The sequence below is a fragment of the Oryctolagus cuniculus genome, chromosome 6 (genome assembly GCF_964237555.1).
Source record: "Oryctolagus cuniculus chromosome 6, mOryCun1.1, whole genome shotgun sequence".
NCBI lineage: Eukaryota > Metazoa > Chordata > Mammalia > Lagomorpha > Leporidae > Oryctolagus > Oryctolagus cuniculus.
The window spans coordinates 5,836,287-5,860,469 of record NC_091437.1 but is presented as its reverse complement, the minus strand read 5'-3'; the positions used below and the strand labels follow the sequence as shown (position 1 = coordinate 5,860,469).

At 54.2% G+C, this 24,183-nt stretch overlaps 1 protein-coding gene across 5 annotated transcripts in view; it reads left to right on the top strand.

The window, feature by feature from the left end:
* Nucleotides 1–2,495: 2,495 nt before the first annotated feature.
* TICAM2 (TIR domain containing adaptor molecule 2) overlaps nt 2,496–24,183 on the top strand; it is a 28,305-nt gene continuing 6,617 nt past the window's right edge. Inside the window, exon 1 of one of the 5 annotated variants that reach the window (XM_051843321.2) lies at nt 2,496–11,161. The gene's annotated coding sequence lies outside the window, so the exon portion shown is untranslated. Of the gene's footprint in view, nt 11,162–15,759; nt 15,913–16,226; nt 16,355–16,389; nt 17,337–17,361; nt 17,740–24,183 lie in introns of those variants that run through there. The other 4 variants (XM_008254897.4, XM_051843323.2, XM_051843324.2 and 1 more) reach the window with 4 other exon arrangements.

Sequence of the window (24,183 nt, the reverse complement as noted above, 5' to 3'; positions counted from 1 at the left end):
TGTGCTGGCTGCTGGCTGAGTATTGTACTCGCTGACACTTTTCACCTTTTCAGAGAGCTCTCACTGACACTGCACTTTCCAGATGAAATAGGCCGAGAGAAGTGAAGAGATCCGTCGTGCCCCACGGTCATTGTCAGCTGGCGTATGAGCCACGGCGGTTGGGCGCCAGCTTCCTTCTCAGCCATGGTGTGATACCACCTCACAATCTCCGTCAGACCTCTGAGGACGAGCCGTCTCGGTGTTACCAGGTTCTGGAGTCGTGGCCAAGTCCCAGCTGTGGTTGTGTGACCTTGTGCAAGTGATTTTATCAGCTGTGTTGATGACAGCTTATCTGCCAACGTCATCCCATGTAGTGCAATGAGAATGAAATGTTTATAAAATAGTCACTCAAGGGATCTGTGCCTCGCACACGCGAGCTCTTAGTAACTCTTTCTATCATTCGTCTAATTCTAGTCTCCCGATTATCATTAGTTCCGAGGTCTGTGGCTTCTGTCAGGTGACTCTTGGACAGTGCATGACACAGATGTGGAGTGGGGATTTCTCTCGTGATAGCCTGCTGCAGGTTTCAGCAACGAGCCAGACAGGCTGACCGCCAGGAAGGCCATCTGCGTGGTGGAGGCAGGATGTGAGCAACTAGTGCTGCAGAACGCGCTCTTGTAGTTAAATGTCTAGGAATTGTTTGGGAAAGACTGAGCGCTCCTGGGGCTGGTGCTGCGGCATGGCAGGTTAAGCTGCCTCCTGTGGTGCTGGTATTCCCTGTGGGCACTGGTTCGAGTCCCAGCTGCTCCACTTCTAATCCAGCTCCCTGCTAAGGTGCCTGGAAAGGCAATGGAAGATGGCCCAAGTGCTTGGCCTTTGCACCTTTATGGGAGACCTGGAGGAAGCTCCTGGCTCCTGGCTTCAGATCGGCCCAGCTCCGGCCGTTGCGGCCATTTGGGACATGAACCAATGGATGGAGGATCTCTCTGACTCTCCTTCTCTCAGTAACTCTGCCTTTCAAATGAATAGATAAATCTTTAAAAAAAATAAAAAACATGAGAAGTCTTATCCATTTGCTGATTCCTCAAATGACCACAGTGGCCAGGCCTGCACTGGGCCAAAGCTAGAAGCTGGGAACTCTATCCAGGGCTCCCATGTGGATGCCAGGAACCCAACGACTTGAGCCATCACCGCTGCCTCGCAGGAAGCTGGAGTCAGCAGCCTCAGCCCGGAAGCAGTGTGATCAGATGGCTCTTCATTTCTAAACACTCTGGCTTTGTGTGTTTATCTTTGCATCAGCCAGTGACAGGCTGCTGGTCAGTATGGTTTGTGGATTGCTCTTGAGTAGTACTGATGTCTGATCCTTAAAAAGAGTAGGCAAGTATGAGCCTCTGTTCAGTGCATGGAGTATTGCACGTATTCTGGAGTGGCTTCAGCACGTGGGGAGTTGGCCACGTTGATGCCTGTGACTGTGTAGTGGTCCCTCCCAGTCACATGCCACAGCTGCCATGTCCTGTCTACTCATTGTGTTTGGATTGTTCCGGACTTTTTGCTCTTAGCAACAAAGCCACTATGAACATCCTTGTACGAGTGTGCTCTTGATAGTACACAGTGGGACGGTGGCTCATAGGCTGTGAGTGTCTTCAACTTTCCTAGGTATTACTTAACTTTTCCAAATCACTTGGTGCTTTCAGCAGTAGTGGTGAAAGGCTCTGCGATATTGTCAGACACTGAAACACTGGAAAATCTTCTGGATCTGTAATGAGTGCCACAGGGTTGAGCAAGGCTAATCCAAAAATAGGAGGTATTCCAAGTTCCACGGACACTCACCAAGTTACAGATTTTAGAGCAGCTTGGAGTTTTGGATTAGGGTATTTGGCCAGTTATTCCACCACTCAGAAACTCCAAAATCTGAGTATTCCTGGTCCCAAGCATTTCAGGTAAGGAATAGTCAACATGTATGTCCTTCCTGGTTAGTTTTCATTTCTATGATGTCCATTACTCTTCCTCACAGATTGATTTACCACTGGACTTCTTCCCTTAAGTCCCTGTGTAAGTTCTTGCCCCCCCCCCCTTTTTAAACAGATAGATTTATTTATTTATTTATTTACTTATTGACTTATTTATTTTAAAGGCAGAGTTGTAGAGGGAGAGGGCGAGATACAGAAAGAGATCGTCCATCTTCTGGTTCGTTCCCTAAATGGCCAGAGCTGGGCTGGTCCAGAGCCAGGAGCTTCTTCCAGGCCTCCCACGTGGATGCAGTGGCCAAGTGCTTGGGCCATCCTCCACTGCTTTCCCAGACACATTAGCAGAGAGCTAGATCAGAAGTAGAGCAGCCAGGACTCGAACCAGGGCCCATATGGGATGCTGGTGTCACAGGTGGTGGCTTTACCCACTTTGCCCATTTTTAAAAATTGGACTATTTGACCTTTTTTTTTTTTTTTTTGAATCGAATAAGACTGGTTTATATGCCCAGGATACTAATTCTTAGGTTATAACTATTGCTTTTTTTTTTTTTTTTTTTTTTTTTTTTTTTTTTTTTAAAGATCTAGTTATTTGCATGAAAGGCAGAGTTAGGGAGAGACAGAGATCTTCCATCCACTGGTCACTAATACAGTGACTGGGGCTGGGCCAGACTGAAGCTAGGAGTCTGGGCCATCTGGGTCCCAGACATGGGTGCAGGGGTCCAAGGACTCGAGACATCTGCTGCCTTCCCAGGCACATTAGCAGGAGCTGGATCAGAAGTGGAGCAGCCGGGACTTGAACCAGCATCCATGTGAGATGCCAGCATCACAGGCAGCGGCTTTACCTGCTATACCACAATGTCTGTCCCTGTTTTGTTTTTTAAAACATGTATTTATTTGAAAGGCAGAATGACAGAGCGAGAAAGACATCTTCTGTCCTCTGATTCCCTCCCCAAATGGCCACAACAGCTGGGGCTGGGCCCGGTTGAAGCAAAGGAACCTGGAATTCAGTCCAGATGTCCTGTGTAGGAGGAAGGGATCTGAGCACTTGGGCCGTCTTCCACTGCCTTCCCAGTGCGTTAGCAGGGAGCTGGATCGGAAACAGCTGCTAGGACGAAAACCAGTGCTCCAGTATGGGGTGCCAGTGTTGCCACAGTATGGCCCCTCTTTTGTTAAACCAGTTTTGTGGTTTTTTTTTTTTTCATATTTTTGACATTATTATGTTAAGTTTCGTATTTGTTGCTTAGTCTGAACAATTTTTTTTAAAGATTTGTTATTTGAGTGGCAGAGGCAGAGGCAGGGGGTGGTGGAGGTGACCCTCCATCTGCTGGCTTGCTCCCCAAATGGCCGCAACAGCCAGAGCTGGGCCAGGCTGCAGCCAGGAGCCAGGAGCTTCTTGCAGGTCTCCCACACGGGTGCTCTCTTATCTGAAGTCCTCTGGGGTTCCCACGTGGACAAGGGTATCACCTACAAGTAATGGCAGCTTCGTGGTTTTGTTTTTTTGCTGCTCCTTATACCTCTCCGTTCTTTATCTTGTCTAACGGCATTTGCAGGGATTTCAAGGATAATTCTGAATAGAAGTGGTCCTAGTGGGCATCCTTGCTTTGGGCCTGTAGTCTGGTAATACTTTGGAGGTGTCCTGTAAGCATTTTATGATGTTTCTATTAAAATTAGGAATTTTCCTCCTAAGTTTGCTGAGAAGTCTTTTTTCTAATAATCATAAATGGTGTTGGGTTTTATCAGAAGTTCACGCTGTATTTATTGAGTGTGCGTGATTTTTCTGTCTTAATGTTAACGTGGTCAGCTATGTAATTGGCTTTCTGCTGTTAACCTGACGTTCTCTTCCTGGGGAAAACCCAGTCCAGTCTAGTCGTGATGTAGTTTGTCTGCAGTATCTGGGTTTGGGTTGAGGTCTTGGCTTAGGATCAAGGCTCTGTTGGTCCTGTGAGTTGGAAAATGGCTCTCTCTGCTTGTTTTCTAGAAGAATTTGTATAAAATTTGTGTTTCTCCTTTCTTCAGTCACGAGGCGGGTGCCTGTGGACCGGTGTGTTCTCAGGGAAGACAGCGCAGTTGCCGATTCCTCATTAGGAGCGGTCAGGTTTTCCGTTTTGTCTGGGTCACACTGGAAAATTGGCTATTCCTCGGTTCCTCTCCATTTTCACATGACTGGTGTGGCGCTTTTCTTGTTCACTTACCTGTTGGACACAGGCCTGGTCTGTAAAGGTGTCTCCTTCATTCCCGACACTGACTGACTGTGGGCATCTTGCTTACTTACCCGGTCTTGCCAGTGGCTTATGCCCCCACCTCCCTGTATTAACAGAGAGCCAGTGTTTCCGTTGTTTCTGCTGTGTTGTGTATTTGCTTTGTTTTATTATTTCAGCTTTTTGTGGTTTTCTAGATTTCTTTTCTAGGCTTGTCATTTTTTATATGATCAAATGAATATTTAAATCAAATGTTATGCACTTACAGCCATAAATTGCCTTCCAAACGCTGCTTCATCTCTGTGCTAGTTTTGTTCACTACAGAACAAATTACAGCATAGTTTTACTATCTCAGAACTTGGAGGGGTGGAGCGTGGGCGTGGCGTAGCCAGTTCTCTGCTGAGGGTCTCGCGAGGCTGTGGTCCAGTCGCTGAGTCATGTCTTCATCTGGAGTCCAGGGTCCTCTTCTGTGTTCAGCAGGTTGTCACAGAATTCAGGCCCCTCAGCTGGAGAAACGAGCCTCTCCGTTCCCCACGGCTGCCCTGTGTGGACGCTCCTCACAGCTTGCCTGTTGGCTTTTCTCCTGCCGGCTTTCGGCGTCTGCGTTGGGTATCTCCTTTTGGAGAAGGAGTAAAAAGGTTCACTGGGTTGGGTCAGGGCCACTATCAGTCTCCCTCTGATGAGCTCCGTCAGCTGAACACGGAGTTTGACTACATCTATAAGATACTTTCACCTTTGCCATATTGTCTCTTTTTAAAAAATTAAAGATTTTATTTATCTGAAATAAAGGTTTTTTATTTATTTTATAGAGATACCAATCTTCCATCCACTGGTAATTCCCTGTGTCTGGGCCAGGCTGAAGCCAGGAGGCAGGAGTCCCCCAAGTGGGTGGCAGGGGCCCAGGCCCTTCAACCCTCTTCCGCTGCGCTCCTAGTCACATTCAGAGGGACCCGGATCAGGAGCGGAGCAGTCAGGACTCAGACCTGCACTCACATGAGTGCCGGCGTTGCACGCGATGGTTAACCTCATGTTCCACAGGGCCGGCCCCTACCGTACTCTCTTCATGAGAAGCTCGGTAGAGGTTCCACCCACACAGGTATGCATACCAGCCAGGGAGGGACTGGGGGGAATTCTGCCTACCACCAACTCTGATCTAGAAATCTCAGCATCTAACATTCTATGTATTCATTAATTTCAAAGGATTTTCCAATTTCATGATTACATATTTGATTTGTAGATATTATTTGGAGCTATATTTCCAAACAGGTATTTACATTTTAATACTGGTTTCTAATTTAATTGGTTTGTAATCAGATAATCTGTATATGACTTGAATTTCTTGAAATGTGTTGATGGCTGTTTTATGACCTAACCAAGTGCCTGGTTTTTAAGTTTGCTTGAAGAAAGTTTGTTCTGCATTTACTGGATGTGATGTTCTATAATGTGGGTCACTTTGATCATGTTGAAGTCTTCAGTATCCTTAGCAAATGACTTACCAAAAAATACATACTTATTTACTTAAAAGGCAGAGTGACAGAGAGGGCGAGGAACAAAGAGATATCTTTCATTTGCTGTTTCATTCCCCAAATGGTCACAACAGCCAGGTAGGGGCCAGGCTAGAGCTAGGAGCTCCAAGCTGGCCTCCACGTGAGGGGCAGGCACCCACGTACGTGGACCCCTTGCGCTGCCTTCCCATCCACATTGCAGGAAGCTGGGTCAGAAATGAGGTAGCCAGGACTTCAAGTGGCACTCCAGTGTGCGGTGCTGGCGTGGCCAGCAGCGGCTCCCCTGCTGTGCGCCAGTGCTCCAGCCCTAGGAAGGCTTTTTGCTGGGGACTGCGAGAGAGTGCTTTTCTGAGTTACTAAGAACTATAATCTGGCATGGGAAGTGAACCAACTGATGGGAGAGCTCACTCTGCCTGTCAGAAACAAAAGCAACAACAACAAAAAATACTTACTAAATCTTTTTTCTAGCATGATTTTAGATGTGTGTATGTGGTTTTTTCTATTTTTAAAATTTTTCAGGGCCAGCGCCGCAGCTCAATAGGCTAATCCTCCGCCTTGCGGCGCTGGCACAACGGGTTCTAGCCCGGTCGGGGCGCCAGATTCTTTCCCGGTTGCTTCTCTTCCAGTCCAGCTCTCTGCTGTGGCCCGGGAAGGCAGTGGAGGATAGCCCAAGTGTTTGGGCCCTGCACCCCATGGAAGACCAGGATAAGTACCTGGCTCCTGCCTTCAGATCAGCGCAGTGCGCCAGCCGTGGCGGCCATTGGAGGGTGAACCAACGGCAAAGGAAGACCTTTCTCTGTCTCTCTCTCTCCCTGTCCACTCTGCCTGTCAAAAAAAGAAATTTTTTTTTTCAGGCTGGCACCGTGGCTCACTTGGTTAATCCTCCGCCTGTGGCACCGGCATCCCATATGGGTGCCGGGTCCTAGTCCCGGTTGCTCCTCTTCTAGTCTAGCTCTCTGCTGTGGCCCAGGAAGGCAGTGGAGGATGGCCCAAGTGCTTGGGCCCCTGTACCCGCATGGGAGACCAGGAGGAAGCACCTGGCTCCTGGCTTCTGATCAGTGCAGCGCTGGCCATAGCAGCCATTTGGGGAGTGAACCAATGGAAGGAAGACCTTTCTGTCTCTCTCACTGTCTAACTCTACCTGTCAAATAAAAAAAAAATTAAAAATTTTTTTTCTGTTTTGGTGATGTACTGGGTGCTTACAAATTTCTAATTGTTAAATCTTCTAGTTTAATTGAAAGAAGCTTTTTCATTAAAAAATAAACTTCTTGGGGCTGGCGCTGTGGCATAATGGGTAAAGCCACTGCCTGCAGTGCCAGCATCTCCCATATGGGCGCCAGTTCGAGACCAGCTGCTCCATTTCCAATCCAGCTCTCTTCTGTGCCCTGGGAAAGTAGTGGAAGATGGCCCAAGTCCTTGGGTCCCTGCACCCACGTGGGAGACTCAGAAGAAGCTCCTGGCTCCTGGCTTCAGATCGGTGTAGCTCCAGCCATTGCAGCCAGTTAGGGAGTGAACCAGCCAATAGAAGACCTCTCTCTGCTGCTCCTTCTCTGTGTAACTCTGACTTTAAAATAAATAAATCTTTAAAATAAATTTAAGCCAGCGCCGCGGCTCACTAGGCTAATCCTCCGCCTTGCGGTGCCGGCACACCAGGTTCTAGTCCCGGTCAGGGCCCCAGATTCTGTCCCAGTTGCCCCTCTTCCAGGCCAGCTCTCTGCTGTGGCCAGGGAGTGCTTGGGCCCTGCACCCCATGGGAGACCAGGAGAAGCACCTGGCTCCTGCCATCGGATCAGCGCAGTGCACCGGCCGCGGCGGCCATTGGGGGGTGAACCAACGGCAAAGGAAGACCTTTCTCTCTGTCTCTCTCTCTCACTGTCCACTCTGCCTGTCAAAAAAAATAAATTTAAAAATTAAATTACTAATAAAATTTTACTTTGAAATGTATTTTGCCAGATACTAAGGTAAATACACCAGCTTTCTTTAAGTTAGCATTTATATTTTATTCTCCACGATTTTGTTTTCAGCCCTTAGTCTTCCTGCATCTTCTTTCAGAATTTATTTTCATTTTAGTTTAAAGGCAGGCAGACAGATCTTCCATCTGCTGGCATACTTCTCAACTACCTGCAACAGCTGTGTGGGCCCGGCTGAAGTCAGGACGCAGGAACTCCATCCAGTCTCCCACGTGGTGGCAGGACTCAAGTTCTTGAGCCAGGGCCTGCTGCCTCCCGGCGGGTACATCAGCATGAAGCTGGGCTGAGAGGTGGAGCTGGGGCTTGACCCCAGGTACTTGATGTGGTCTGCAGGTATCTCATGCTGTGTCTTCATTGCTGCAGCAGTCGTTCACCTCATCCTTCTAGATAGTGTCTCTTGTCTATATCATATTTATGTTACTAGGATTGTTTGTCCTGTCTGGTGGTCTTTGCTCCTTTTTTCTCGTTTTTTGTTTTTCTTTTTAGATAGATTTTTTTCTATTACTTTTTTGTCCATCTGTTAAAAGTATGTTTTTCTATTAATGGTTTTCCTAGAAATTTTAATATGTATATCTGACTGATCAAAGATTAAACTCGCCCAGACTTTGTAAAGCAGTGCCCTTAGAACACCTTAACACCATTTACCTCCTTCTCAGCTTTTGTATGTGGCTGATGTCACATATTGTGTCTCTCTACATGTAAGTCATTGCTATTCTTGTCTACAGTTAATATTCATTTAGATTGACTCAAAAATTTTCATCTTTGCTCTTCATTGCTTGCTGTATCTTTAAGCTTCAATCTGCAGTCAGTTTTCTTTTGACTGAAATATACATTTAGAATTTAGTGCAGGTCAGCTCTGGTGGCAAATCTTTTTTTTTTTTTTTTTTTTTTTTTGAGAACATCTTTGTTGAAGGCTGTTTTTAGGCTTCTTAGTGGGATCTGTTGTCCTCTGACTTCCAGTGTTGCTGTGAGCATGTCGGCTGTCAATCTCATGCTGTGCTGAAACTAAGGAGTCCGTCTTCCTCTGGCTGTTTTGAAGATTTTTTTAAATTGATTTTAGGCAGTTTCACGATGGTGTGTCTAAGTGGAGATTTTGTTGTATTTTCTCCAGTGGGGTTTGTTTGGCGTAGTGCATCTGAGTTGATGTATCTGTTCTGGGAAATCCTCAACTATGATAATCTCAATTTTGCCTCTGTCCAGTGTTTTGTCGCCTTCTTGAGATCCAAGTAAGTGAATGATAGACTTTCTTACAGTATTTCCCATAGCTTCGTCTTCCCTCTAGTGTTCTGTCTTTATTTCTTCTTCATCATTTTGGATAGTTTCTTAAACTTTCTTACACCTTTTAGCTGTTTCTACTCTACTTTGGGATTCATTTACTGAATTTTTCCTGGTTTTATAATTTTTAGGTTAGGTTGTTTTTTCTTATCTGCTCTTATGTTTAATGTGTGTGCACTTGTGGCAGTTCCTAGTGGGGCTATTATCGCCGTGGTTTGTCCTTTGTGTGAAAATTCCAGTACTCAGCCTGCTATGATTCTGTTCCTGCTGTCTGTTCATGGCGGTGCTGGTGAATGTTGTCTTGGTTATTCTTGCACTTCATTCTTTGGTTGTTTGCTTGAAAAGTCTGGGAAAAACACAGAAATGACTTAAAAGCTGAGATGACTTTGTCTACATTGAGGTTTTTGTTTTGTCCCACCAAGCGCCTGAATTCATTAGCAGTCTGGGGTATGCGTATAGACCTGTGTCCCTGCACTGCAGGACCGTTTGTACATCAACTCTGGGGTACAGCTCTTGGGCCCCAGCCTGGAGCAAGGGTGTGCCAGCAGACTCTCCTTCTCCGTCCAGCTGTGCTGAAAACAGACCTCCGCCTCTCCCCCACTTCCCCTTCTCCTTCACAGAGTGCCCGCTGTGTTTCCCCATGCGTCTCTGCCTTGGGCGATTGGTCCACATGAGCTTTTCTCCCGTCACTCACTTCTGTTGTACTTTCTGACTACACTCAGCTTTCCAGTTTCATCAGAGAAAGCCTGTGGAACTTTGTTTTTTAAAATTTGGTAGAGTTTTTGGTTTGAAGGGAAGGAATTTGGTGTTATCTTTACTCCACCATTACTAAAAGACTCACCCGTCCATTTTGTCAGGTCTGTCTGGGATTTGATTTCACCCCATCTCCACGCTGAGAAGTTAGCTTGTTACTATTTAATGATGCTGGCAGAAAACACAGAACTCTTGGATCAGAAACCAAGGACTTTGTTCCCGGCACAGGGGAAGCAGCCCCCCACCCCCACCCCAGCAGCGGATTTCTTTTCTTATTTTTGTCATTTCCATTTTTCTTCAGGCAGTTTTTCTTTAAATATCCATTTAGGGTGTTTTCTACTTATCTCTGTTTTGATATTCAGACTAACACTTAGGTGGTGGGAGAAGGTATCCCATGTCCTCTCAATCTTGGACCGTGTGGTGATGCTTGCCTTGCGGTGAAAAACAAGTTCTGATTCTCTGTTTTGAGTGCCGTAATCCATGTTCAGACAACTCGTATGGTGAGTTCGACACGTAGGAACACCGGGGGAAGTTAATACAGTGAGCGAGAGGCGCGAGATAAGACCTGGAAAACGAAGTGTCAGTGTCACAGGTTTTCAGGCTGTGAGGCCACAGGTGAAACGTCGCACCTGTCCCAGAAGCCTCTGCTGGAATTCACTCCTCCCCACTTGCCCACTCGCTCCATCTTCCTTCCTTCCCCACGCAGGGCTCTGAAGCTGTCCTGTCCACGTGTCTGTCTCCCAGATCAGGGTCAGCTCCACATCTCGCCTCTGCATGGGCTCCCTGGTGCTTGGTGCAAAGATGGCACTCCAAGCATTACCCGCAGAACTGGAGAGTGTTCCTGAAGGTTTGGAGGGAAAGTATTAAACTTGTAGCCAATTAAACAGTTGCTTAGTACAACACGTGAAAACACTGTAGGGAACAATGCAAAAGTTTGGAGCTGTTTAAAAGGTGAAATGGAGCCCTTGTAGGCCCTGCGCCCTGGACCTGAGAGAGTTGGGGCGCGCGCGCACCTGGGGTCCGCGGTGGTCCCGCAGCGAGGAGGGTTGAGAAGCGCCGGTCTGGCGGGCTGCGGGCTAGAGGCGACCAACAACCTGCGGCTTCGTCGATGTCAAGCAAAGACGGCGGGGCCGAGAGCCAGCGCGTCGCGGCGGGCCTCCACCGGGCAGGCGCGGCGCCCGAGGCGAGGGGAAGGCCGCGTGTTGGGTGCTCTGGGAGGCGCCCCCGCGGCCCAGCATCCGGACTGGGTGGGGATCTTCCCCGGGGCGTCTCGGGGCCGGGGCAGCCCCAGAGGCCCGGGAAAGTCCGGCGGCCGCCCCGGTCGGCGTTGGTCTGTGAGACGTCGCGGAGCGGGGGCTGCGGGCCCGGGCAGGCGGACAGGGCGTGCCCCGCGCACGGTTCCCTTTCAGGGCTCCGCGCTCCGCCCTCGCGGGCCTCGGCTTCCGCGCTCCGGCCGCGCCGCTCCGCACCGGACCTCGCCCGACTCCGCGCCGCTCCAGGCCGGCGCGCCGCAGGCAAGTGCGGGGCCGGGCGGGACGGCGCTGCTGCGCGGGGCCGTGCGCGGAAGGGGAGCGCGCCGGGCCGCGGCTTCCCGTCCTGCGTCCCACGCCCGCGCGACCGCGGACGCCCAGGGCTCGGGGCCGAGCTCCCGCGTCCGTGCCGGCCACTGGGGCGCTGGGCGGCTCGCGCCTCGAGGTCCGGGATGCGCCCACCGCCCGGACCCCGGCGCCTCTCCCACTCGGAGGCGGTGTCGCCACCCACACTCCGACACGGGCAGACTCCACGCGGAGCCGCGTCCCCGGCCCTGACGGACAACCAGCAGCGCCCCCAGCGCGCCCCCGAGCTCCAGGGGAACACGCAGCCGTGGGCGCCCCCGGGTGCCCCCCGGCCTCTCGGCGGCCGCTTCGGGAGCCCTTCCCGGTGCCGCTGCCCTGCCCGCGCCTCCGCGAGCACCGGCCATGTCCCCTCAGGTTCGGTCAGAACTTCCGCTTCGCCCCGGAGCCTCCGCACCGTCTCAGCAGGACCGCGGGACCCGCGCTCCCTGCGGGCCGGGCAGCCCCCGTGGCCCCAGGGCCCCGTGCTCGTTCCCGGCGGTGCCGGCGTCCACGCACGGCGTGGCCCTCGCGTAGATGCGTCTCCCCCCGTGCGGGCACACGCACCCGTGACGCGGGCCCAAGACAACGCTGGAGCGACCGCCCCACGCGCGGCCGCGGTCCGGGGAGGCCGGGGCCCCTAGCACGCAGGCGCGGCGACCGGCCTGGCAGATGCGGCGCACACACGGGCTGCGTGTCCACTGGCGGGCCGGGCGTGCGGTGTGGGCAGTCATGTGGTGCGGGCGGGCCGGGAGTGCGGTGTGGATGGGCAGTGCGTGCCCACGGGCGAGGCTGCCGTCCCGGGACCTCCCCTCGCAGCTGCGGGAGAGGCATCTGTCCCCAGGACGCGTGGCGGGCTCTCCGTGGCGCCGGCTGTGTGCAGGGGGCAGCAGCCCCTGCCCGGCCGGGCCGCAACCTCGTGGGGCTGCCCCCTGCTCCCCGTCCCCCGGGGAAGGCTGAGGCAGCCGGGGGCCGCGCGAGGGCCGTGACGAGGGGTTTGCGCGTGCTCCTCCCGGGCTTCGCCGGATTGGCTGAGATGCACGCTAATGAAGCACTCAGCGTGAGCCGGTGGGGGACTCGCCGCACGCGAGGGCTGATCTCGCATCTGAGGATGGCTGTGGGTGTGCTTCTGCCCTCTCCTCTCGCACCTCCTGGCGGGTTTTGTCCTGGGTCTTGTCTTTCCAGGACCCTACCCCCCCACCCCGTGCAGAGTCAGGTGAAGTTTAAAACACTATTTCTGGAATTAGAAGTATTTTTTGCTAATTTTATGTATTTAAAAGGCAGAGGCCCGCGCCACGGCTCACTAGGCTAATCCTCTGCCTTGCGGCGCCGGCACACCAGGTTCTAGTCCCGGTCGGGGCGCTGGATTCTGTCCCGGTTGCCCCTCTTCCAGGCCAGCTCTCTGCTGTGGCCAGGGAGTGCAGTGGAGGATGGCCCAAGTGCTTGGGCCCTGCACCCCATGGGAGACCAGGAGAAGTACCTGGCTCCTGCCATCGGATCAGCGCAGTGCGCCGGCCGCAGTGCGCTGGCCGCGGCGGCCATTGGAGGGTGAACCAACGGCAAAAAGGAAGACCTTTCTCTCTGTCTCTCTCTCTCTCACTGTCCACTCTGGCTGTAAAAAAAAAAAAAAAAAAAAAAGGGCAGAGAGAGGCATGGAGAGATCCTGCACCTGTGGCCGCTCCTCAAACACTGGCAACAGTGGGGGCTGGGCCAGAGCTCGATTCGGGTCTCCCACGTGGGTGACAGAGCCCTGAGTCTGTGAGTTGGCACCTGCAGCCTCCCAGGATGCACACCAGGAAGCTGGAACCCCGAGTGGAGCTGGGGCTGGAACCCAGGCCCTCCACATGGGGTGTGAGTGTTCGGAGACGTGTCTTAAGATACTTTGCCTTTACATTCTATATATATTTTTAATGACCGATTGATTGGAAAGTCTGAATTACAGAGAGAGATCTTCCATCCACTGGTTTACTCCTCTCATGGCTGCAACAGCCAGGGCTGGGCCAGGGTGATGCCTGGAGCCAAGGACTCCATCCTGTCTCCCACATGTGTGGCAAGGGGTCCAAGCACTCGGGCTGTCTTCCATTGCCTTCCCTGGTGTAGTAGCAGGGAGCGGGATCAGAAGTGGGGCAGCCGGGGCTGGAACTGTTGCTCTGAGAGGGAATACCCGTGCTGCAGGTAGCGGCTTAGCCCACTGTGCCACAACACCTGCGCCTCCTGAACGTTGCAGTGATGTGAATAGATGGAGTTAGGTGGATAGAGTTGGAGTTAGGTGATAGAGTCTGTTGCCACTGCCCAGGTGTGGACACTTGATTGTTGACCTGCAGGGGAATTTTGGCTAGCCTGTGATACTGGGTACAAGGTCTCTCATGATAAGACAGCAGAATCATTTACTTCATAATTCAAATCTGCAACGAGCTGTCTCCACAGATGCTGTGGCGGGCAAGCCGAGCCAGTCTGACTCTGAACATACGATCCTGTGCAGGGCAGGACTGGGGGGAAGGGAAAAAGAGGTGAGGTGAGCTGGGGACGCCGGCCACACCAGGGCGTGAGGGGGCCTGCTAAGAAATCCCGTTCTGGGGCCGGCACTGTGGCGCAGCGGGTTAAAGCCCTGGCCTGTGGTGCCGGCCTCCCCTGTGGGCACCAGTTCAAGTCCTCGCTGCTCCACTTCCCATCCAGCTCCCTGCTCATGTGCCTGGGAAAGCAGTAGAGGACGTCCCAAGTCCTTGGGCCTCTGCACCCACATGGGAGACCTGGAAGAAGCTCCTGGCTCCTGGCTTCGGATCAGCTCAGCTCCAGCCGTTACAGCCATTTGGGGAGTGAACCAGTGGGTAGAAGACCTCTCTCTGTCTCTGTCTCTGTCTTTCAAATAAATCTTTAAAAAAAAAAAATTGAGATTTGGATTCTGCACACAGCCTGAAGCCGCTGCAGGGTTGCAAACAAACTGGCTTGAGCAGATGCATGTTCTTGAAGGACAGTCTGGTGGCTGCATCAGAAGGAGTTAGGATGGCCACGAGACGGGAATCTCAGCCAGCAGTGCCCTAGCCCACGGTGGACGTGTTGCACTCCAGTGGGGCAATGCGGAGTTTATGTTGTGTCACAGAAGTTGGATAGACAGGACTCGGCGACCTGTTTGGAAGTGGAGGTGTAGGACAGAGAGAGGGGGGTGGCAACTGTAGCTCAGGCTTTGGGTTGTATGTGGGCAAATGATAGTGCCATCATTTATTTGTTCAGTTATTTGAAAGGTAGAGTGACAGAGAAAGAGAGCTCCTCCGTCCAGTGGTTCACTCCACAGATGCCTGCAACAGTGAGGGCTGGGCCGGGCGGAAGCCAGGAGCCAGGATTCATTCTGTATCTCCCATGAGGGGGACAGGAACCCAGGTGTTTGGGCCGTCACCTGCTGCCTCTCAGGCACATCAGAGGAAGCTAGACTGGAAGTCGGGGGACCAGGCCTCAACCCGGGCACTCCCGCATGGAATGCCCCATCCCAGGTGGGGCCCCCGAACCTGCCGTGTCACAGTGCCTGTCCCCAGTGGGATATGATGGGAATTTATAATTGTGGAGGAGCGACCACTCTGAAATGCACAGGCAGGGACATGGAGAGAAAGGGAAGGATTGAAGAAGAGCTAGGAGACAGAATTATTGATCAGATTTCAAGATGAGCTGGGTAGCTGTCAGGGAGTGTTGGTTTAAATGAGGAAAAGGGAGTGAGAACGGTGTCCATGTTTCTGTCTTGGTGTGGAGACAGTTATCATGGACTGAGACCTGGCATGGCTGAATCGGGACTGACTGACGGATCCGTCCACGCTGTGCTGAGGACGGCTGCAGGCCAGACAGCTGGGGTCAAGAGGGAAGGGCTGTTCCCGCCGTCTCAGGTGTGTGTGCTGGTGGCCCAGCCTCCGCTGGGGTCGCGTCACAGTGGGTTGTGGAGCCAGGAGGCACAGGAGCGAAGCTGGACCAGGTCTGTTTGCATCGCCACCGTGGAGATGAGCTCGCCCACTGTAGCATCCCCGAGAGTCACCTGTGGTGTCTTCCACTTCGCAGGACTGTTGCTGCAGGGGTATCCTGATGCCTCCATAATGCCTGTGGCCGCCGTCTCCCTCTGCCAGCTGGTCTTGTGGCCGCTGTCTCCCTCCACCGACTGGTCTTTGTGTCCGTTGTCCTTGTGTCACTTCCTGGAGGCACTTTCAGTAGACCCATCTGTCATGTTTTTTCTGACAAGTCCGGCCCCTGCTGCTTGTACTTAGTCACTGAGTGTGGACTATTTGCTGGAAAACAAAATGTGAGCACACAGTAAAGACACCTTGTGTGACACAGGGAAGTGGGGAGTGAGCCCAAACGGGTACATGGCGGGCTGAGGCTGGTGAGAGCCAGGAGCCAATCAGCAGGGCCAGCAGGAGCCAATCAGCAGTGGCCAGCAGGAGCCAGCAGGAGCCAACCAGCAGTGGCCAGCAGGGGCCAGCAGGAGCCAGCAGGAGCCAATCAGCAGTGGCTAGCAGGAGCCAGCAGGGGCCAGCAGGAACCAATCAGCAGGGGCCATCGGGGGCCAGCAGGGGCCAGCAGCTACGGGCTCTGTGCAGTCATCAAACTGCAAATGGTCTGGGCTGCTCAGCTGGGTGCCCAGGCCCTCTGGAAACTCCCACCAGGGCCCCTCTGTCATCCTCCCCCGTGACAAGGTAACCCTGGCTGCCTTTAGGGGAAGGGGTGTCCCAGAGGCCCATCCAGGGGTTGCTGTGGCAGGAGGTTTCAGTGTGAAGTTAAGGTGCATAGAGGCAGTGGGCTCTGCGGTGGGTTCCCCTCACAGGCAGGACAAGGCCACGGGACTGGCCTCCACTGGCAGAGCGGTGGCCACTCCTTCCTGAAACGTCCCATTCAGTCACAAAGCACCCTGGAGGCCTTGGCATCTGTCAGAGGGTGGGGCCGCAGCCTTCCTCTCTGCTCTCCTCCCCGTGGGGCCTCAAAGACTGAGGCGGGGGTGGGGCAGTGTTTAGGAGACTAACATGCTCTCTCGGGCCTTGTTGGGGCGTGTTCTTGGAGCGTTTGCCTAGCGTCTCCGGCTGACCGGGTGAAGAACTCGTCCTGCAGAAGCACCTGTGCCCCCAGAGCCGGGACAGTGAGGTGCGTCTGGCCAGGGCCCTTTTCAGTCTCTCGAGGAGAGCAGGGGGCTTCTCCTCCGGTCCTTGGTCTCACAGGCCGTGTACAGCAAGGGCAGTCAGCGGCCGTGGGGCACGGCGGACAAGAGGAAGCAGCGTGGAGGAGGCCGAGTGGCTTGGGCCGGGCGCGGGTTCCAGACTCCAGACTCCAGCCTGACTCCTGATGGGCGGCTGGAGTCCAGGTCCAGGCGGGGAGGCTTCGGATCCCGGGGAGGAGCTGCCCGGCCTGCCATCTCCAGCCCCTGCAGACAGGTCGCCGTGTCAGCCCAGCGCTCTGAGGGGCTGTTGGCGTCTGGGGTCCTGTCCCGGAGTCTTCAGTAACCCCAGAGTGCTGCCCTGGCCCGAGACCTCCAGCTATTCCAAGACTTCCCGCCTGTCTGAGCGACAGGCCGAGCCCGCGAAAGGAAGCTGAGTCAGCACAGAGCGGGCTGATCCAGCCTTTCTCGGCGAGCCTGACTGAGTCTTAGACGGGCGCGTTTAACCGGCGGGCGGGCAGGGACCCGGCGTTGTGAGTGGTGGGCACTACAATGGAGAATAAGGGTCTGCAGAATAACAGAGGTGAGAGGAATCCCCTCACTCATCCTCCCAGGATCCCAGATGGGCCCCCAGAAGTGTTGCCGGAGTTCCGGCGTTGGTGTTGCCATGGTAGCGTCAGGAGGAGTCCGTGGCTTCAGTCACTGGGCTCTGTGTCCCTCCCCACGGAACGTGGGGGCATGGCTCCTGTGTTGCAGCCCCTCTGCCGAGTTCTTTGTCTCCTGTCCACGAAGAGTGAGGCACAGAGACTAGGAAGAGTGAGCAGAGCCTAAAAGGTTTATTGAAAGAAGCAGAGAAAGCTCCCCGGAGTCGGTCCCCATGAGGGCTGCGGCTGCCAGGGCTGCCTGGCTGGGATTTTCATGCGTTTCTGAGCAAAGATGCTGGCCTGATGGGTCGAGGCGTATGCTAATGAGGTAATCTCTGGAACCAATAGAGAGGCAGCAGAGCCCAAAAGTGATTGTTGGGTCAGGAAGCAGTTCAGCCCTGGCCTAACAAGGAGCTCCTGTTATACAGGGGAGGTGGGGGAGTGCTCCCCGGTCCACCGTGGGATGGTGAGAACCAGGAGCCAGTCAGGGCCGGAAGGGGCTTGCAGCTGCAAGACGCCATCCAGTCATCAAGCCGCAGATGTTCTGGGCTGCTCAGCTGGGTGCCTGGGCCCTGCAGGAGCTCCAGCCGGGGGGCCCTGTGTCAGTGTCGGGGCCCAGGCACCTCACCCATCACTTGTGGCCCTCTAGGATGACATTGGCAGGAAGCTGATGGAAACCAGAGCAGCTGGGACTCAAACTAGCAGTCGGACACAGGACGCAGGCATCCCAGGTGACAGTTTAACCGGCTGCGCCACGGCGCCAGCCCCACGGACAGATTATTGTCCTTTTATAGACAGGATCCATGTTCCTGTTATGATCTTTTAAAGAAGTAGTCATGAATCTGATCTGCAATTTCCCTTTTCGTAGTTCTCACATTGAGTTTGGTGTGACGGTTATGCCGGCTTCATAAACAGAAGTGGGGGGCAGTTCCTTTGTGTGAATCCTCTGGTGGTGTCATTTCCTCTTTGAGAATTTGGCTGCCTTCCCCATAACCCCTTGAGTGTGCTGTTTTCTTTGTAGAGGACTCTTCAGTTGTGTCTTTCTTGAATAACAGAATTATTCGTGGTTTTACTTCTTGTGTGTCTGCTGTGAGAAGCTGTCTGTGCCCGGGAGCGTGGTCAGTCCGCGCTCGCGTTGGTGCACAGCCGCTCCTGACGCTGCACGACGCTGTGGCCGCTCCCCCTGCCCGGCCGCACGGGCAGCTGTCGTCTCCCTGCCGTCCTTGTTCTCGCGAGAAACGTTCTCACGGGTGCTCTGCTGACGGGGATTATTTTCTCTTGCTGCTTGTAAGACTTCTTTTTGTTTTAAAGATTTGTTTGTTTATTTCGAAAGGCAGAGTTACATAGAGAGAGGGGGAGGGACAGAGAGAAATCTTCTATCCGTTGGTTCACTCCCCAAATGGCTGCAGCGGCTGGGGTTGGGCTGATACGAAGCCACGAGCCAGGGGCCAGGAGCTTCTTCCAGGTCTCCCACATGGATGACGGGGCCCAAGCACTTGGACCACCTTCCACTGCTTTCCCAGGCACGTTGGCAGGGCACTAGTTTGGAAGTGGAGCAGGCAGGTCTTGAACTGGCACCGACATGGGATACCGGCTTCACAGGTGAAGGCTTAACCTGCTGAGCCACGACGAGGGCCCCGAGTGGTTGTTTTCGTCCTGTTTTCTCTCTGCTTTCCTCGTGGGGCTCCAGTTTACACATTTGCTAAACCCTCTCTTTGTGCGGCTCTCCTGCATTGTTCCTGTCTGCTTTCTCGTATCTTCCGTTCTTTTCTTTTTCCTCTGTGCTTTTTCCTAAATGGTTTCTTCTAGCCTGTTTTCTGGCTCCTGAGTTTTTTCTTCTGCTAATCTAATCTGATATTAAACCATCCATTTACTTCTTAATTTCAACTGTTGTGTCTTTGATTTCTAGGCTTTTGTTCTTGCCTGCCATGGGTGTGCTTAAAAAAAAAAAAAAAAAAGGCTTCCAGTTATCTGACCAAGTGTTCAGTATTAGCTTTCAGTCCCTTGAACAGAGCAAGCACATTATTAATAGAAGTCTGGAGTCCATATGGGTTTGTTTCTATTGTTGATTGCTTTTGCTGCTTTTCTTTTCCTCTTCCAAAAAGTCTTTGTCTTTGTTTCTGCCAGGTCCCTGGCAGCGGTAACTTAATCTTATTTCTGGGACTGGAATTATTAAAAACTGCACTTCCATTTGTTGAAGGGTCATCTATTTTTTTTTTTTTTTGGACAGGCAGAGTTAGACAGTGAGAGAGAGACAGAGAGAAAGGTCTTCCTTCCATTGGTTCACCCCCAAATGCCTGCTACAGCTGGTGTGCTGCACTGATCTGAAGGCAGGAGCCAGGTGCTTCTCCTGGTCTCCCATGCAGGTGCAAGGCCCAAGCACCTGGGCCATCCTCCACTGCACTCCCGGGCCACAGCAGAGAGCTGGACTGGAAGAGGGTCAACTGGGCCAGAACTGGCGCCCCAACTGGGACTAGAACCTGGGGTGCCGGCGCCACAAGGCGGAGGATTAGCCTACTGAGCCATGGCGCTGGCCTTTTTTTTTTTTTTTTTTTTTTTTAATTTGAGGGGCAGAGTTACAGAAGAGATCTTCTATCCACTGTCACTCCCCAAATGGCCATAATGACTGGAAGTTGGCCGATCTAAACCCAGAAGCCAGGAGCTTCTTCCTGGTCTCCCATCTGGGTGCAGGGGCCCCTTGGGACAACTGCCGCTGCCTTCCCAGGTACATTAGCAGGGAGCTGGAGGGGAGGTGGAGCAGCCAGGACTTGTACTGGTGCCCATAGGAAATGCTGGCACTGCAGGCTGGGGCTTTAACCCACTGCACCGCAGCACCAGCCCCAAGGTCATCCGATTTCTGGATCTGCCTTACACCCAGGGTGGAGCCTTCAGGGTCTCAGCTCAAAGCAGGTTCCACCTGTCACTTTGTCTCGTAACGAAGCTTACCTGCCCCTTTGTTCATCGTGCTCCCATTTCTTCTCCTCCTTCCTCCTCTCCTCCTCCTCCTCCTAGTCCTCCCCCTCCTCCTCATCTTCCTTCTTCTTCAAGATTTATTCATTTATTTGAAAGAGTTACAGAGAGAGGGAGACACACCCAGAGAGAGAGAGAGAGAGAGAGAGAAAGAGATGTTCATCCACTGGTTCACTACCCAAATGGCTGTAACGGCCAGGACTGGGCCAGGCCAAAGCCAGGAGCCCAGAGGCTCATCCAGGCCTCCCACGTAGATGTCAGGGGCCCAGACTCTTGGCTCATCTTCCACTGCTTTTCCAAGGCCGTTAGCAGGGAGCAGATGGGAAGTGGAGCAGCCGTACGAGATGGCGGCATAGCAGGTGGCGACCTTACCTGTTACGTCACAACGCCAGACCCCTGTTCCCTTCTTCACCCCGCCCTTTCCTGGGGACAGCCTCACTTCCTGGTGCCCCCCACCACGGCTGTGGACCTGCCCTGGGAGCTCTGAGGTGCTGCCTGCTGGTGCCTGCTGCGTGGGGCAGCCCTGGTACCTGGCCTGCTCCCCAGACGCCCCTCAGCCTCGGCTGCTGTCTTCAGCCACTCCCCCTTCCCTCCCCCGTTCTGTCTTCAGCCCCAGACCCATGGGATCGGCTGCCTTCTGGACAGCTGCCCTCCAGGGTCCTGGCACCACTGGATTAAGTGCTCACCTCACCCCGCTCCTGTGGCTTGTCTCATCTCGGCAAACACACGGCACCACTGCGACCAGGTGCACTGGCACAGGCCTGGGAGGCCTCGGTGACCTTTGCCAGGGCGTCACCCCGTTCCTCCTCCCAGTCTTTGTCTCCACTGTCAGCTCATTCGCTCGGGACTCTGTTTTCTGTCCTGATGATGGCAAAAGCCCCTCAGCTCGCTGTGGTCCCACAACCACTCTCACCTGTCTAAGCACATCCCAGACCTCACTCCTCTCCTCGAACCCACAGGGACTCTGCCAGCCTCATGGAGTCCAAGGTCCTCTGCGCTCACTCCCTCTTGCTGCCCTCTCACCGCTACCCCCATGCGTCTGCCTTTACCTCCATGGACTGGAATCCAGGGACACGCCGGACCGCTGGTGCCCTCTGGTGCTCCCGCGTTGTCTGCAAACGCGGCCCCTTCCTGGACAGCACCGCCTCCGGCTCCGTGCTCCCCCTCCAGGCGGTGCTCCTGAGTGCTCTCCCAGTGCTGGACCTGGAGCCGGCCGGGCGCAGTGGGCAGTGAGCCCAGTCCTGTCTGCTGATCCTGCCTCGCAGCCTCAAACCTAGCCGGCTCGGTGCGGAGCCAGCTTCCAGCAAAGCCTGCTTCCTAATAGCAAATGCGGATTAATGTTAACTGAGGCTGCATTGAGCAAGAAATCCTTGACTGCATATACACAGTATTTCCATAAGGTGGTGCTGTTCGGGTGCGGAGAACAGCTGCTCCAAGGGGATGGGGTGCAGCCCTGGAATCCGTAACTTTAGATGTCTTAAATGTCTGAATCTCAAAGGCAGTGACGGAAATACAGAAACAACTTCTACGGCGGACTCACTCACTTAAAGTTGTATGTGTGTATGTAATTTATTCCCAAATTATTACTGATAACAATTCCCAAGTTTTAATTACTTATTTCTTTGAGAGACACACAGAGCAAGTTACTGTCTGCTGGTTCACTCCCCAGAGACCCTCAACGGCCAGGACTGGGCTGAAGCTGGGAGCCAGGACCCCAGCTCAGGTCTCCCACGTGAGTGGCAGGAGTGGCTGTCCCCCAGCATCTGCGTTAGCGAGAAGCTGCAGTCGGGAGCCAGATGTGGGACTGGAGCTCAGTACTCCAGTGTGCGGTGTGGGTGTCTGGACCAGCCTTTTGACTGCCAGGCCAAATCCCTGTGCCTCAGGCTGTGTTAGAAATGCAAACACTGGGGCCGGGGCTATGGTGTAGCGGGTTCAGATGCCGCCTGCAACACTGCATCCCATGTTGGAGCTGGTTAGAGTCCAGCTGCTCTACTTCCAATCCAGCTTCCTACTAGGGTACCTGGCAAGGCAGCGGATGGTGACAAATGTAAGTGTTGGGGTGCCTGCCCCCAGTGTGGATGACCCAGATGGAGTTCCTGGCTGCTGGCTTCAGCCTGGGTCAGCTCTGGCTGTTGCAGCCGTTTAGGGAAGTGAACCAGCAGAGGGAGGATCTCCCTCCCACTCCCCTCCTTTCTCTCATCTCTCCCTCTCCGCCCCTTCCCTTTCCCTCTCTCTCTCTCTCCTTTTCTCTGTTGCTCTACCTTTCAAAGAAATAAACAAGTATGTCTTTAAAAATGCAGGAGTGAACTCTTACCCTAGGGCAGCACACTGGGCTGGGTTAGGATTCTTCAGGGAAGCAGGACCAGTAGGATGCACTGTAGCAAGGTCGATAGGTAGAAAGCCAGTGCGTGCCTGAGTGTCTACTTAGAGACGTTTCTCCTGGGAACCAGCTCGCAGGTGCAGGTTCTGGGGCTGATCTGAAAACCTGGGCAGGCCAGTGGGCTGGAGACTTGGGCAAGAGCTGATGCACCTGGAGTCTAACACGGCAAACCCAGGCAGGGTTCCGTGCTGCATCTAGGGGCAGCGTTCCTTTCCTGCTGGGCCCCGGTGCTACCCTTGCAGCCTGCAGCAGAGTGGATGTGGCCCACGTGCCTCTTGGAGGCTGATCTGCCCTACTCAGTCCTCTGAGCTAAACACTAATCCCAGCGGCTTCTAGACTTGTGTTTGGACAAGCAGCCAGGTGCTGTGGCCTTGCCCGCTGACGTAGAAAGCTAGCCATTACCAAGGTCTCTCCGGGAAGCCGGACGGTCTGAAAGAGAAGCCCACGTGCAGCTCAGGGGCGAGGGGGCTGGTGGCTGCCCTGCACGCAGGAAGCTGGCAGACGCTGCAGGGGCCGAGGCCCAGACAGGCCCTGGGTGTTCCCTCGCCCCCACCTCTCCCCGTGCTGCCCTGCCTGCAGGGGAACAGAGGCCTTGCCGACAAGGGGGTGTCACCCCAGCGGGCCCCTTCCCGTCTAATGAGGAACGAGGCAGCCCTCAGGAAGGGCCCTGCTTCCCGAGTCACGGAGAAAGCGAAGCAGTCGGAGGAGCGCGGCCTGACCCCGGCCCGGCCCTGGGCTGGCCCCACCTGCCTGTGGCCATGCAGCTTCCTGCGCCTGCTCTGGTTTGACCGCCAACGCCTTGCACTTGGCGGCCCCGACCATGTAGGCCGGATCGCTGCCTCGTACAGCGCGGCGTGCGGCTCTGCGCCTCCCTTCCTGGGCTGAATTGGCTCCCTCCTGGCTCCTGGCAGCCCTAACCCACAGACCGCTTCACAGCCACCCTCGCAGCCCACCCCACCTTCCCTCTGGCCTCTACCTCAGCCTTCTCCCGTCCTTGTTGGGAAAACCTTCTGCAGGTGGTTTTCTCTACTCCTTCTCCAATTTATTTCCTTCCAGGGAGCTGTCCAGAGGCCTCTCGCCTCCTGCCCCCACCCCCACCCGGCCAGGTCCAGTCCCACTGGAGTCTGTGCTGTTTTCCACGGTGCTGCCTCGGCTCCCCGTTCTCGTCCTCCTCTACCCGGCCAGTCGTGGGCATCTGGGACAATCGCACGGCTCGCTCACTCGCTCTGCCTTGGGCCGTTCCCAGCCCTGTGTGTCTGGGACCGTGGTGCCCTGGTTTCCTCCTGGCTTCCTGGCCAGCCCTTTGCTGCCTGCCTCGCTGGTTCTTTCTCTTCTCAACCTCAAAAGCTGGGAGTGCACTGGGACTCAGCCGTGCCGCCGCCTCCTCCCGTGCACTCCCCCAGCGTGGTCTGCAGGCTTTGCACACCAGGGACATGGATGCGTGTAGACACACATCTCAGCTGAGCCGCCTCCTCCCGTGCACTCCCCCTGTGTGGTCTGCAGGCTTTGCACACCAGGGACATGGACGCATGTAGACACACATCTCACGCTGGGCCGCCTCCTCCCGTGCACTCCCCCTGTGTGGTCTGCAGGCTTTGCACACCAGGGACATGGATGCGTGTAGACACACATCTCAGCTGAGCTGCCTCCTCCCGTGCACTCCCCCTGCGTGGTCTGCAGGCTTTGCACACCAGGGACATGGACGCGTGTAGACACACATCTCAGCTGAGCCGCCTCCTCCCGTGCACTCCCCCTGTGTGGTCTGCAGGCTTTGCACACCAGGGACATGGACGCGTGTAGACACACATCTCACACTGGGCCGCCT